Here is an 11,379-nt window from a genome sequence, read left to right on the forward strand (position 1 = left end):
GGTGCCAATGACATTTGGGGCCTCTGTAAGTCATGGCAGATATTTTAAAGGGTAGTGAAAATCACTGGGTCTCCTTTGAACATACAGAGGCCCAAGGCAGCCATTAAGGCACTTTTGGGAATAAGTAGTAACAAATGTTCAATTGCCCAAGTAAACTGGAGGACAAGCTCTCAGCCTGGACCAAACAACAGATGCAGTCTGTAGTGATCAAAAGGAAGGTCTCACAAAAAAGAGAAGAGGGAAAGAGAGAAGGAAGCATGCCAACTTGAAATAGAAAGTGAGCTGGTGACAGAGCTCAGCATAGCTTTTTGAAGGTGGTGAACCCAGTGATCAAGGGCTAAGGAGAGCCAGAGAGAAGATCCGAGTCATATGTCCATGGGGCAAGAAGAGCCAATCGGTTGCACAGCCCACTGCAGCCTATACTGGTTTCCTGTGGTTGCTGTAACAAATTACCAGAAACTTAAAACAACAGACATTTATTTTCTCACAATTCTAGAGGCAAGAATTTCAAAATCTAGGCGTTGGTCCACAGGGACATGCTCCCTCCAGAGGCTCTAAGGGTGAATCCTTCCAGGACTCTTCTAGCTTCTGGTGGCTGTCAGTATTCCTTAGCTTATGGCCACATTGTTCAAAACTCTTGCTGCCATCTTCAATGGCTTCCTCTTCTGGGTCTGTGTGTTCTCTTCTTCTGTCTCTTATAAAGACAGTTGCCACTCTCGGCTTGCACCTCGTTAGTGGCAACATGGCTAAATGCACCAAGAAGGCTGGAGTCGTCAGTGAATACAGGACATGTTACAGTGCCTCCCTCAGGACAATGGTAAAGAAAACTGAACGAGGCCAGCATGCCAAGTACTCTGGCTCCTTCTGTGGCAAAACCAAGATGAAGAGAAGAGCTATGGGGATCTGGCCCTGTGGTTCCCACATGAAAACAGTAGCTGGTGGCAGCTGAGCCTGCAACACCACATCTGCCATCACAGTAAAGTCGGCCATCAGAAGGCTGAGAGAGCCCAAAGACTAGGAGAAGCACCACCATTTGAAGCACAGCTAGACAATAATAAATGGGTTAATTTATGTAAAAAAAAAACAGCTGTCATTGGATCTACCGCCCACCCAGATAATCCCAAATGATCTCATCTCAAGATCCTTAGTTTAATTACATCTGTAAAGATTTCTTTTTCCCAAATAAGGTCATGTGACTATGTAGTAACAAATGTGTAATTGCCAAAGAAAACTGGAGGACAAGCTCTCAGTCAAATGACAGACACAATCTATAGTGACCAAAAGTACAGGTTCTAGGGGTTATGACATGGACATGCATTTGGGGGGAGCCATCATTCAACCCACAACAACAAAGTCTACAAGGAGGAGAGGCAGTCTCTCCTTTACTCTTCCTCATTATAAAGTTAATACATGTTCATTATCAAAAGTATAGAGGATATTCTAAAAAGCACAAAAATAAAATCCATCTAATTCCACAATCCAGAGACAGCCCCTGTTAACAATTTGAGAAATTATATTCCAGACTTCTATGAATTTATGTACATATTTATTAGGCTCCTACTGTACTTACTATTGTGTATTTTGCCTTTTTTCTAATTATTGATATACTGTGAATATATCATCCTATGCCATCATATCTCTTTTTACAACACATTTTTATCAGCTACATAACATGCCATTACATGACTATATCATATTTTAACCAGTTCTATACTGTTTGACATTTGGGCTGTTGCCAGTTCTTCATTTTACAAGCAACACTGAGATGAGCACATGAATGCTGAAGTATTTATAGTAAGACTTGTGGTGTATGATGCAAAAGGATACCGACTCTGTATGCCTTCCATTCTCTGAGTTTATAGTAAATATGCACTGGACCGCACTGAATCAGGCCTGAGTTAGGCTAAGGACTTGGCCTAGAGCCAAGAATCACTTTACTACTCTTTCTCTTTCTCAGAGAAAATGCCTCATTATTTAGCTTCCTCTCCTGCCACTCCCAGCCTTAAGCTTTTTATTTTCAAGGGTGGGGGTAAAACAACTGCGGGCTCTTTTTAAATCTTATTAATATGTTATTAATGCCTACCACCTAATTTAGCCAAGGAAACCTTACCCAGTGAAGTATAAACACAGCTTTTTATTTTAAGCTCCATGATAAAGCCTGAAATGAATAGCACTAGAAAAATCTATCATGATTTTTTTTCTTTCTATACCTGCACTGAGAAATATTTATATCTAGACTAGAATAAACATAGGGTAGGAGACGGGCCCTGGGTAAAATGAGTAAATACAGAGTTGTTTGAAAAAGCTACTCAGATTCCTGTATAACCAGAAAAGGGTCCTCAGATTGATGTGAAAGGAAGTTTGTGTTTGAACTACAAAAAAGTCAACACAAATCTGTCCTGGGGTCTCATATAATAAGGATACAAAAAGTCTCCAGACTGTTCATTAAAGAAAATTAATATTTCCTGAGGAAGCACATTCTTCTTCCCAGCCATTATTTCTTGAAATGACATATAAACTAGCAAGTTCCAGTCTACTGGATTTCTAGGATTTCTAGGATTTCTAGGATTACAGCCATAGAATTTTGGCCCATGAAGTGAATGCTCTTTCTGGTTCCACATTCGGCATTCTTAAGGTGAGAAACTGCTTTAAAAAAGAACAAATGAAGGTCAATCTTGATGTCATCTCTGCATCAGAGTAGCACAAGTAGCCGATTCTGATGAAGAAATCACAGAAGTGCCGGCAATACACAACAGAAGTACAGTCTCAAAAAATAAGTTGAAAGTGCATTTCTATCACTTACTCATGTTGAGTACAATAGGGATTTACCAAAAATATTTTTTTATCCAGTCCTGGCCTAAAGAGTTGTTGAGAACTTCAGAAAAATACATTTTAGTCCAAGTGACTCAGCAATAGCAGCTTCCGACATCTTGCAGACTCGCATAGCTCACTGCTTCCCGCACTGAGCCTTGGTACAACAGCACACACAGTTAGCCCTTGGCTTGACCAAGAACGTTCTTTCAGATTTGTCCCACTCGTTATTTCTCCATTCATCAAATATTTACTATGTCCACTATCAATGACTTCAAAATCTAATAGGAAAGGAAACTCACAAATGAAAGCATACAGCCCGCTAAGTACAGTGGGAAAGGTCAGAGCACAGAGGAGGAGCGAACATGCCCCCTGGCTAAATACCCATCAAGACTCTGGCTTCCAGGGCCCAGCCATTTGACTTGGTATCTCAGCTGACTACTCACAGTCTAGGTCCTTCCCAGCTTGACTACTGAGCTAATATTTACTTTTTGTTTATCTTGTGCTTACTGTATGACATATATTTTACATGCCTTATCTCATGTAATCCTCCCGACCACCATATGGGGTCTATACACATTCTACTTCATGGGCACAGAGAAGATGAATTAAATTACCCAAAACTTTGAGCCCAACTTGGCCTAACTCCAGAGCTCAGGCGTACTCCACCTCACTATTCTATCAAATTCTAAAATAGGGTTAAAAATTACAAGGGGTTCACCAGAGTAAGAAGGGGCCTTTGGACTTGATCATTAGGAAATTACAGTTGTGTCCATTGTACTAGTGTGCTCTGGCTGCCATAACAAACTACCACAACTGGACAGCTGAAACAACAGAAATGTATAGTCTCAAGCTCTGAGATCAAGGCACTGGCAGGACTGGTTCCTTATGGAGGCTGTGTGGAAGAGTCTGTTCCTGGCCCCTCTCCAAGCTTCTAGCAGCCTCAGGTGTTTCTCAGCTTGTAGATGGTATTCCCCCTGTATCTTAGCATGGTCTTCACTCTGTACATGTCTGTTTCTGTGTCCAAATTTCCCCTTTTTCTATGGTTACCAGTCATACTGGATTAGGGCCCACCTTAATGATGTCATTTTAACTTGATTACCTCTATAAAGACTCAATTTTTAAATAAGGTCATGATATCAGATACTGGGGGGCTAGGGTTTCAACATACTTATTTGCAGGAGTGGGGGGACACGATTCAATCTACAATACCCAATGACTGAGCACTTTCAATTCAGTAGTAACTACAGAAGGTAGGTTGCAATACAATAACGTCATGGGCATTGGCTAAGAGCTAGAGATGGCACCAGGAAAAAGGAAGAACTTCCAGAACTATGAAGAGAGGATAAACAATAGAGCAGAGTCTTGAAGAGAACAGGCAGGTGTGAATCCTAAGAAGGTAGGATACCATTTATTTTGAAACAAAGGAGAAGGAGAGAGATTTAAACAACTGACATTTATGTGCATTTCAGGAGTCCTCTGCATCACCTCTGCCCAACCGGATTTTCCAAAAGCCTGCCTTATATTCTTCAATAACATTCAATTACAGCTTTATAACTTAAAAGTTTTATTTGCAGCATTACAATTCTCAGGTACTGCTTAATACTTGATACTAAGTATCACAGACTCTTTCCCAAAGTTATTTCTAGAAAAATGTCTGAATGATTGAGTGAATAAATGAACACAAAAATACAAACAGAAGGAAGCAATGTCACACAAAATAATCACGACTTGACTCCAGTTAACCCTGAACTTAGCACACTGCTGTGCATGGCTGAGGTTAAGCAGTGAGACAAAGGCCTGTGAGCACAGACAGGAAAACAGCACTGAGCAACGGCACCAACAAGGCCTAGCCTAGGCCAAGCCATGTGATGGAGCAGAGCCCTCCACTCACAGCTGTATAGACTTCAACAACAGAGAGAACAAATGCAAATCCTCCATCCTCATTTCCTGCCAGGGTGAGCAGCAGTTAAGTGTGGACCTTATCAGATAATGAGAAATTAGAATAAAAAGGATGTCTTATTGCCTAGAATGTCAGTATTTCAGCCTACCTGTCAAAATCTGAAACTACCAGAAAGGGGCCAGCCTATGGATTAGTGCAAGATTTTTGAAAATGGACATTTTAGACAGGGTGATAGACCAGCCAGCAGCGTTCTGCTGATGCTAGGAGCACTTCATGGAGTTGACCCTGGTGCTGCTGTGCTGGGGGCTTTGTAAAGCATGGCTCCTGCCATCTTGTCATATTCATTTTGACATATTAGGAAAGTCCATTAGAGAACGTTGAAATGCTTTCCTCAGATCTTTTGGCAACTTAGTGCAAGGGTATAGAGTGTGACCTTAAGCCCCCTGGCTGCTTAGTGTGTCTCCTAACAATGAACAACAGTGCCCGCAAAAATAGAGTATGACACAGAAGACAAGTATGGCAGCATTATCAGAGCTTCTCCCCCTTCACAACATCTCTTGTACTCATACACACAGTATATATTTAGGGAAAGAATTTATATATATAGTTTACCTTCCTAAAAGCATGATTCATTCCAGGTGAAATGTGACATCCTGTAATTCAGCACATACTCTATGCTCTTTATTCTTTCACTAATTTGACAGTTCTCTTTTGAAATGAAAAGCTCTCATAACTCGCACCCTTTGTGTATGAGAGTGTATGTGTGTGTTCTGTACAGTCTAATAACCGAGAAAAATTTCAGTGTTTTAAAGCTACAGAGACCAAAATCTAATAAACCCACGCAAAAAAGAAAAGGAAGGTTTCAGAGAATCTGACAGGTTCAAATATTGAGGCCTGTTCTTTCAAGGTATGATTCACAGAAACAGATTTCTGAAGTTTTATATCAAATTACAATAACAATTATGTACTGCTGGCACTATGCTACCTGTTTATAATTCAAATATTTTATTCTCAAAATAGGACTCACATGAAAAAATAAACCCCAGGAACAATGCCTGTGGACTAATTCAGTCAGACCATTCACTGCTGGGCTTTCGTTTTATCCTTCCCCTCTTTGCCTTCTGGAAGCTAAGAGGCAATTAGTGCTGTCTCTGGGCATTCTGGTTAACCATGGAAGAACTCAATTCAGAAAGTCCGACTTGTTGCTCACTCATGCCAATTAAAGGTCTCTATGCTTAAATCTGCTCCAGGCCATCTTTTAGAATTAAGTCTTTCTGGCCGAAATTCTCAGATGGGGAGAGGCACTGAAAATTAATTAGTACTATTCCTGGGTACCAGTAAGGATGCTGCAGTGCCACTGCACTTTAAGAAAACTCACCTGGGACTTGAAGGTATGCTCAGAATTTGTACTTGCTCACTGATTTTCTAAATTGATTCTTACAAATGACAGATACTGGCAGGCAAGTTGAGGGAAGGTAAAATTCAAAGAGCAAAGAATCAAAAGTTGAATGGAGCATTCAATTCACAGTACACATGGCCTTGACCTTCCATTTCAGAAGAGACTTGTACATCCATGAGAGATGTTCAAACAAACATGGATATGGAATCAGCCTCAAAGCTGTCACTAATGACATGACATTCAATGGTGGCAGAGGGGAAAAACAGCTTTGGGTCCTCTTTTGTGAAGCATGTTGTTGAGTGTCAGAATAAAAGATGTCAAATGTTCAAATGCTTGGTCTCTACTGTCTCATGCTGAATTTTGTATCTCTCTCCTACCATACCATATCCCAAATTTACAAAGAAAAAGATATCGACAAAATACTAAATTGATCCGTCACAAAGACAAAGTTCAACAATGTCTTAATTACAACAACTGCATTCACTAGAACAAAGAATGGTTCTGTTGTAATATTTGCTTTGACATATCTTAGGGCTCAATATCTTTGCCATCTTCTAACAAAATTATCAGGGGATTATATTCCCCCAAACCTTAAAAATAAGTGAGGAGAGGGAGGCGCTCAAGATGGTGGCTGAGTAGGGCAGCAGAAATCTCCTCCTAAAACCATATATATTTTTGAAAGTAAAGGAAATAAAACTATTCCTAAAAGAGAGACCAGAAGATTCAGTACAAAGGCAGGCTACATCTACATCTGTGAGAATGCAGCATCTCACGAAAACAGTAAGATACAAAGCCGTGAACTGGCTGGACCTGAGCACTCCCCCACCGAAGCTCACTGGCGAGAGGAAAAGAATCAGAGTGGGGAGGGAGTGGAAGCACAGGACTGCTAAATAACCAGCCCTAGTATCTCCACTGGGAGCACAGACACACAATGCATGGTGTACTGGATATTAGAGAAATGGAAAAGTAAAATCTGAGATAGAGACTGTGAGTGGGTCCCCGCAGCCGGCTCCCTGGGGACATAAGAAAAGCAGGTGTTTTTTGAAAGTCTTAAAGGGACAGGGGATTAACAGCTGGAAGGAATCATCCTGGCACATTTGGCCCAGCAGGCTGGGTATCTTAAGGAACTTCGGGCCCCCTAACCCCCTGGGGGGTAACCCAGCCCCAAAGCCCCTCACGGCGATAAGCAGAATGCTATTCATTCCCTGCAGCCGGTGCTGCAAGCAAACTGGCTGATCCGCCACAGTGGTGGAGCGGCCGGAGAGCAGCCCCACCCACAGGAACCATCCAGAGTCTCCTCCCAGTGCTCAGCTAACCAAGACAGACCCAGAGGCTACCGTCAGTGCATAGCTGCCTAGCACAGACAGAGGAAGTCAGAGCAAGGCACAAAGGGGCTCTGTGCTTGCAGGAGAACACACCTGGTGTGCCAGCCATTCCCCGCAGGCCTCAGGGGTATCCCAAGGGTTGCTCTGCCAAGGCAGCCCAGGGGATTATCCCAGAGACTGCTCTCTGGGGGCAGGTAATCAACACACACAGTGGAGAAAGGCAAGGTGACCAGCAAGGAGGAAGGGACTTTGTGCTCCCAGCTGACACACATGCCTCCTGTCTACGACCACCTCTAATGCTGTGAAAAGGCAGAAGAATCTGGTCCAGTCAAGAATCACTCAGACAAGCCCAGAGAGAGGGCCTGGGGAGAAAGATATAACCAATCTTCCTGAAAAAGAATTCAAAATAAAGGTCATAACCATGCTGATAGACCTGCAGAGAAATATGCAAGAGCTAAGGGATGAAGTCCAGAGAGAGATTACAGAAATGTAACAATCTCTGGAAGTACTTAAGAGCAGACTGGATGAGGTGCAAGGGACTGTTAATGGAATAGAAATCAGAGAAAAGGAATACAGAGAAGCTGAGGCAGAGAGAGAAAAAGAATCTCCAGAAATGAAAGAATATTAAGAGAACTGTGTGACCAATCCAAATGGAACAATATTCATATTATAGGGGTACAGAAAAAGAAGAGAGAAAAAAAGGGATAGAAAGTGTCTTTGAGAAAATAATTGCTGAAAAATTCCCCAAGCTGGGGAAGGAAATAGTCTCCCAAATGATGGAAGCCCACAGATCGCCCAACACAAGGGACCCAAGGAGGACAACACCAAGACATATCATTAGACTTCTCAAGAGAAACCTAACAGGCCAGAAGAGAATAGCATGATATATTTAATGCAATGAAACAGTAGGGCCTTGAACCAAGGATACAGTATCCAGCATGATTATCATTTAAATATGAAGGAGGGATTAAACAATTCCCAGACAAGCAAAAGTTAACAGAATTTGCCTCACAGAAACCACATCTACAGGGTATTTTAGAGGGACTGCTCTACATGGAAGCACTCCTAAGGCTAAATAGATGTCACCAAAGAAAATAAAATCACACCAAAGAAAGCAGACCAACCAAATACTAACTAAGGGCAAAAAATAAAATCAACTACTCACAAAAGCAGTCAAAGGAAACACAAAAGAGCACAGAATAAAACAACCAACATACAAAGAATGGAGGAGGAGGAATAAGAAGGGAGAGAAACAAAGAATCATCAGACTGTGTTTATAATGGCTCAATAAGCGAGTTAAGTCAGACAGTTAGATAGGAAAGAAGCTAACCTTGAACCTTTGGTAACCACAAATCTAAAGCCTGCAATGGCAATAAGAACATATACTTCAACAATCACCCTAAATGTAAATGGAATGAATGCACCAATCAAAAGACACAGAGTAAAAGAATGGATAAAAAAGCAAGACCCATCTATATAACGCTTAGAAGAGATGCACCTCAAAGCCAAAGACATACACAGACTAAAAGTCAAGGGATGGAAAAAGGTATTTCACGCGAAAAATAGGGAGAAAAAAGCAGGTGTTGCAGTACTAGTATCAGACACAATAGACTTCAAAATAAAGAAAGTAACAAGAGATAAAGAAGGACATCATATAATGATAAAGGGGTCAGTCCAACAAGAGGATATAACCATTATAAATATATATGCACCCAATACAGGAGCACCAACATATGTTAAACAAATACAAACAGAACTAAAGGGGGAAATAGAATGCAAAGCATTCATTTTGGGAGACTTCAACATACCACTCACTCCAAAAGACAGATCCACCAGACAGAAAATAAGTAAGGACACAGAGGCACTGAACAACATACTAGAACTGATGGGCCTAATAGACATTTACAGAACTCTACACCCAAAAGCAGCAGGATACACATTCTTCTCAAGTGCACATGGAACATTCTCCAGAATAGACCACATACTAGGCCACAAAAAGAGCCTCAGTAAATTCCAAAAGACTGAAGTTCTACCAACCAACTTTTCAGACCACAAATGTATAAAACTATAAATAAACTGTACCAAGAAAGCAAAAAGGTTCACAAAGACATGGAGGCTTAACAACATGCTCCTACATAACCAATGGATCAATGACCAAATTAAAATAGAGATCAAGCAATACATGGAGACAAATGACAACAACAACACAAAGCCCCAACTTCTATGGGACACAGTGAAAGCAGTTCTAAGAGGAATGTATATAGCAATCCAGGTATATTTAAAAAAGGAAGAACAATCCCAAATGAATAGCCTAAAGTCACAATTATTGAAATTGGAAAAAGAAGAACAAATGAGGCCTAAAGTCAGCAGAAGGGGGGACATAATAAAGATCAGAGAAGAAATAAATAAAATTGAGAAGAATAAAACAATACAAAAAAATCTATAAAACCAACAGCTAGTTCTTTGAGAAAATAAATAAAATAGATAAGCCCCTAGCCAGACTTATTAAGAGAAAAAGGGAATCAACACACATCAACAGAATCAGAAATGAGAAAGGAAAAATCACGAAGGACACCACAGAAATACAAAGAATTATTAGAGATTACTATGAAAACCTATATGCCAACAAGATGGAAAACCTAGAAGAAAAGGACAAATTCCTAGAAAAATACAACCTTCCAAGACTGACCAAGAAAGAAACAGAAAATCTAAACAGACCAATTACCAGCAACGAAATTGAAGTGGTAATCGAAAAACTACCCACAAGCAAAACCCCCAGGCCAGTTGGATTTACCATGGAATTTTATCAAACGTACAGAGAAGACATAATACCCATTCTCCTTAAAGTTTTCCAAAAAATAGAAGAGGAGGGAATACTCCTAAACTCATTCTATGAAGCCAGCATCACCCTAATACCAAAACCAGGCAAAGACACCACCAAAAAAGAAAATTATAGACCAATATCCCTGATGAACAAAGATGCAAAAATACTCAACAAAATATTAGCAAACCAAATTCAAAAATACATCAAGAGGATCATATACCTTGACCAAGTGAGATTCATCCCAGGGATGCAAGGATAGTACAACATTTGAAAATCCATCAACATCATCCACCACATAAACAAAAAGAAGGACAAAAACCACATGATGATCTCCACAGAGGCTGAAAAAGCATTCAACAAAATTCAACATCCATTCATGGTAAAAACTCTCAACAAAATGGGTATATAGGGCAAGTACCTCAACATAATAAAGGCCATATATGATAAACCCACAGCCAACATCAAACTTAACAGCGAGAAGCTGAAAGCTTTTCCTCTAAGAGTGGGAACAAGACAGGGATACCCACTCTCCCCACTGTTATTCAACATAGTACTGGAGGTCCTGGCCATGACAATTAGACAAAACAAAGAAATACAAGGAATCCAGATGGGTAAAGAAGAAGTCAAACTGTCACTATTTGCAGATGACATGATATTGTACATAAAAAACCCTAAAGACTCCACTCCAAAACTACTAGAACTGATACCGGAACTCAGCAAACTTGCAGGATACAAAATTAATACACAGAAATCTGTGGCTTTCCTATACACTAACAATGAACTAACAGAAAGAGAAATCAGGAAAACAATTCCATTCACAATTGCATCAAAAAGAATAAAATACCTAGGAATAAACCTAACCAAGGAAGTGAAAGACCTACACCATGAAAACTACAAGACACTCTTAAGAGAAATTAAAGAGGTCAGTAACAAATGGAAACTCATCCCATGCTCTTGGCTAGGAAGAATTAATATTGTCAAAATGGCCATCCTGCCCAAGGCAATCTACAGATTCAATGCAATCCCTATCAAATTACCAACAGCATTCTTCAAGGACTAGAACAAATAGTTCAAAAATTCATATGGAACCACCAAAGGCCCTGAATAGTCAAAGCAA

At 40.4% G+C, this 11,379-nt stretch overlaps 1 pseudogene; it reads left to right on the top strand.

Moving 5' to 3' along the window:
- The first annotated feature begins 742 nt into the window (after positions 1 to 742).
- LOC118913888 (60S ribosomal protein L37a-like) lies at positions 743 to 1,018 on the top strand (annotated as a pseudogene).
- The last annotated feature ends 10,361 nt before the right edge of the window (positions 1,019 to 11,379 follow it).

This window comes from Manis pentadactyla, chromosome X (genome assembly GCF_030020395.1).
Source record: "Manis pentadactyla isolate mManPen7 chromosome X, mManPen7.hap1, whole genome shotgun sequence".
Lineage (NCBI taxonomy): Eukaryota > Metazoa > Chordata > Mammalia > Pholidota > Manidae > Manis > Manis pentadactyla.